The sequence below is a fragment of the Penaeus vannamei genome, chromosome 17 (assembly GCF_042767895.1).
Source record: "Penaeus vannamei isolate JL-2024 chromosome 17, ASM4276789v1, whole genome shotgun sequence".
NCBI lineage: Eukaryota > Metazoa > Arthropoda > Malacostraca > Decapoda > Penaeidae > Penaeus > Penaeus vannamei.
In genome coordinates this window covers 35,942,870-35,947,869 of record NC_091565.1, presented here as the reverse complement: position 1 = coordinate 35,947,869, position 5,000 = coordinate 35,942,870, and the positions used below count along the sequence as shown (strand labels likewise).

The 5,000-nt window shown below is 39.1% G+C and overlaps 1 pseudogene; it reads right to left on the bottom strand.

The window, feature by feature from the left end:
• Window positions 1-1,305: 1,305 nt before the first annotated feature.
• Window positions 1,306-2,857, bottom strand: LOC113806348 (general transcription factor II-I repeat domain-containing protein 2-like; annotated as a pseudogene).
• Between the last annotated feature and the right edge of the window lie 2,143 nt (window positions 2,858-5,000).

Sequence of the window (5,000 nt, the reverse complement as noted above, 5' to 3'; positions counted from 1 at the left end):
CCCAGGCACGAGAAGTTGCAATTTTCCTTTGGAGGTTACTAGTGTGGCTGGGCACCACGGCATGTAAGGACTAAGGGGCGTGTTAAAAAGAAAGTAAGAAAAAAAATTATTTATTTCCAAATCCATTCTGTGTCTACAATATTATTCAGTTGGCCAAACTATTTGATTTTAGAGATTTTTTGCCTTTAAATAAGGTCTCTCAATTTCTTGTGGATAAGCTTTCCTTATTCATACCATTGGTGATTTGTACGCCAAGGTAAACAAATTCAAACGTCCCGCGTCGTTCAAAGCGAGCAGTGTTTAATTTGGTGGAAACAAGCTAAGAATCCCCTCCCGTAACTGTCATTTCGTGGTAAGCTCGGGTTACTTTCGTTAACGCTTGGCGAAGCGTCGTTAGGCGATCGCCAGCCCTTTCCCGAAACTTTTATGGTGCGGCCTTATGCTATGTCGAGTCTGCACCAGCTGGCACATGCTGATCGAGTCGGCATTCGTCGGCACAGGCCGGGCTCCCTTCATAGGCATAGCCCGAGCTTCGCATATCATCCTTACAGTATAGAGCTATAGCAGTCTATTATATAGATCAGGGATGTCAAAGTCAAATACACCGAGGGCCAAAAAAACAAATTTGCTACAAGCCGAGGGCCGGACTGGTTCAATGTTTATTAACACATATTGAAATGATTGCACATAGCCTATTGAACCAAGACCTAACACAGTGTATATTATTTAATGATTAAATGAATATAGCACTATTTTCTTATGGATCTGTCAGAAATTTCAAGTGATAATATTTACAACAGTCAAACAAACAAAAACGAACTTCCTTCAAAGAAAAATCTCATGTACTGTAAATTAAATGAATAAAGCAATATTTTTTTATGGCTCTGTCAGTAACTTCAAGGGAAAAAATTTCAACAGGCAAACAGCAAAAAAGTAAATGTCCTTTAAAAACAAAATATGTTTCTTAGTATTAAGATAAATGCATAAATAAAAGTGCATGCATTATCAACTGAAAATGCATTATTGTGCTCTGATCCTACTGATCACTGCTTTCAAATAGTAAAATGAGAAAATAAAGAAAAATCAAATCAGTTGTATTCTTCCTCATGGCTCTTATCTGCAATTTTCCCTGAGTCCATTCAACTCAAAAATAAATATAAATAAAAATATACAATAAAATAAAATACAAAAATCTATGGCACAGACAAAATAATACTTCCTTCAAAGAAAAATCACGTCTTGTAGAAACAAATGTAAAAATTTAACTGAATTAAAAACTAAAAATACATGACTGCTCTGTAATGCTCACCTGTCTGAGGCTGAGCCTGATACTTGGTGATGTCTCATCTTTTGTACAAGTTCATCAATCTTCGGGGTTAGGCTCTGAGCTGAGGAAATCCTCAGGATTGAGTGGAGGCGATTGTCAGTCAGACGGTTCCTGTGTAATGTTTTGTTGAGCTTCATCAGAGAAAACAGTTGTTCACACAGGTATGCGCTCCCAAACATGTAGAGCGTCCAAGCAGCTTGGATGCGCAACTGCAGCATTGTGTCGGGAATGAAACTCCTCAGCACCCACTCTCTCATATTTTGCCTTCTTTGTGTCATTGCACTGGAGCTCAATCAACTCTATTTGCAGATTTGGTGGTGCGCTTTCTACATCCACTGCAAAAGGATTGCTGAGCAGTTCAAATCTGCTTTTTTGGGCTTCAAAGTCTGTAAATCGGCGTCGGAAGTCGACGGCAAGTATGCTTATTTTATAAGCAAACTGTGCACTCGGGAACACTGCAGTAGAGAGCTTCTCTTTCATGGTCTGGAACAGACAGATCTCCTCACGCAGCTCTGAACATCTTTGCAGCACCTTTCCCTGGCTTAGCCATCGCACCTCTGTGTGATACGGCAAGTCACCATACTCTGTATCTAACTCGCCCAGAAATGCCTTGAACTGGCGGTGATTTAAACCTTTGGCTCTGAGGAAGTTAACTGCTCGTGTTATGGTGCTCATTACATGTTCCATTTTCAAGGCTTTGCCACACAACGACTCCTGGTGTATGATGCAGTGATAAACTGTCAACTCATAAGTGACGTTTTCCTCCAGCATCCTCTCACGCCTCCTTGCCACCAATCCACTCCTGTGCCCACACAGTGCGGGTGCTCTGTCTGTGGTTAATCCCACGAGTTTTTCCCAAGGCAGCCCCATCTCATTTACACATCTGGATACCTCTTCATACAGATCTTGTCCTGTAGTTGTGCCATGCATAGGACGTAATGCCAAAAACTCTTCCATTATGCTCATACTGGAGTCTACTCCACGGACGAAAATTGACAGCTGGGCAATGTCAGATGCCCAGAATATGCGATGAAATATTTTCCCTTTCTCACAAGCTGTTCTTTTATGTTGGAGGAAAGCTGGTCTACACGTTCAGCAACGGTGTTTCTGCTTAGGCTCACGTTTGAGAAGAGTTGTCTTTTGTCTGGGCACACTGCGTCACAAACTTCAAGAATACAGTTTTTGATAAACTCTCTTTCTGTAAAGGGCCGGGCTGATTTTGCGACCTCTTTTGAACAATAAAGCTAGCCTTGACAGCAGCCTCGCTTTGTGATTTGGCATATGTGAACATAGCCTGCCTGGACTTAAGACCTCGCATTAATTCTTCCACCCTCTGTAGCCTTTGTTCCATGTCCATATTCTTGTCTTTGTCTGTGTTTCTGAGATGTTTGATAGTGCCTCCTAAGATTATATTCTTTCATTGCAGCCAAACTTTCTCCACACAGAAGACACACAGGTTTGCCTTTTACCTCCGTGAACATGTACTCTGCCTCCCACCCTGTTCTCAGTGTCCACCTTACGTTTGGCCATTTTTGAGGAGGGGGCAGCTGAAAGTTGATCTCTGCTCTGACTGCTGATGAATAATGAAGCCGCTTGTGCGCGCTGCAGCGACTTCGCGGGCTACCGTTGCATTGTGGGGAATGTAGTGTTGGTGCGTGCAAAACACTAGCGGGCGGCTGTGGCCTGCGGGCCGGTTCTAATAGTAATTAAATCTCGTCCAGGGGCCCATACATAATTAATTCGCGGGCCTTGACTTTGACATATGTGATATAGATAAAAGATTTACATAGCACTTTAAGCATCTTTCTTGTAGCATAGCAGTACCCAGTTATATCTCCAAAGAGGGTAGAGATAAGAACAAAGTTGATGTCGTTAGCTGAAACTGACCGACATATTCCCTAAATTGAGGACCACGATAAGAAACTTGCAAATTGATATATTGCAATACATCATTTTGAAATGTTTGTACACATATATTTTTTTTTTACTATAGTATCTACGAAGAAATGGCCACATTCTCCACTGTTGCGAAATAATAAATTTTCTATTATTTTTCTTTCCTTTTCATCAAATTCTTCATGAATCACCTTTGATCACATCCAGAAGATGCCCAACACTATGGAATGACGTTTAACTATTAGTTCGACAATAACTGATGCCGGCGCTAACACCTGGTTTTCTCTCATTGTGTGTTCACCATATATATTGGCGATTTTTGCTCTTGTGGTGTTTCAACTAAGCATATATGGTCAGGGGTCCCGCAACTTTAACTCCCTCCCTTTATACTAGTAAGGGAACACACTATCCCTGATGTACTATTAAGTACAGATCCCCCCTTAAGGTGTGGTAGCGTGGAAGATATCTGCGTAAGAAATATTTGGGGGCAAGTTCCAGTGCGTATCTCATTAATGTTTAGTAAAACCAAAGAACAACGTAAATTAATGATGAATTAAATCATGTAGCACAAATACAAAAAAGAAAAAAAATGTCCTATAGGTGTATCAATAGTTAAAATAAACATATGACAGCAACTTCAGACTGAAGTACTGGGCTACAGGCTTACGTTAAAAAGCTGGAAAAAGGGAATCCCAAGTGATCCTCTGGCAAAAAGCCCATTAGAACAATTCTAAGATACAGCAGCACAAAAGCACTGAAGGTGCATCTCGAAAGAAATAATTTTAAAAATGGCTAAGACAGACAGAAAGCAAAATCACGAAGGTGAAATAAACCACAGGCAAGTCATGAGGAGAAATAAAAGTAAAACCAATAAAATTTAAGGCATCACTAAAAAAGTTCTTGTTTTCATTAAAGAGTACAACTCACGTCCAGCTCCTAGTAAATATTTATATAGGCACTCAAGACTTAACTTTTCTTTGTTGCTGTAGCTCTGGCAATCGGTGTTCTCAGGTCAAAAAAGAGGGGAAATAACACAAACTAGTTCATATATATATATATATATATATATATATATATATATATATATATATATATATATATATATATATATATATATATATATATATGCATTCTGTGGTGTCATCAGCCACGTACAAATAATACAAAAAAATCAGAATACAGTAAAGAAATAAAAAAAAATAATAATAATAAATAAAGCGGGATGTCGAAACATACATCAAGAGAAAAAAATACAAATAAGAGAGGATAAAACTAATTTTAGATGGGTAAAAAATACGACATTTGAAAAGATGTGCTTTCACTCCAGGATGAGTCAGCAAGCAATCTATCTTATGACAAAAGGGCAAAATGAAATAGGCAAAGAATGATGAATAATTTAATAAATTGAGTAATGAGAACTGGTAAAAAGCAACAGACACAGTAAAAACGAAAGTATATAAAAAGGAACAAAGAGAACTCTCAGGCAAAAAAAAAAAAAGAAAAAAAAAACACGAAATGAGATTTAAAAAAAGACACAAAATACACAGAAAAAAACCGCAAAGGTAGAAACCACAGAGAAATGAAAAAGACTTTGGTCGACAAATCTGCGGGGGCGAGAGACACTGTAGGATGCTCGCGATGAGGGTGGCAAAGTGAGAGGGTTGGTTCCTTGTGTTACTAAAATATCTGCCGATCGCCCTTGGAATGTTACACTATGGTGGTAAGTGGAAGGGTTAAGTATTGTTTAGCCGACCTTCTGTTTAGCCAAATTTTTGGC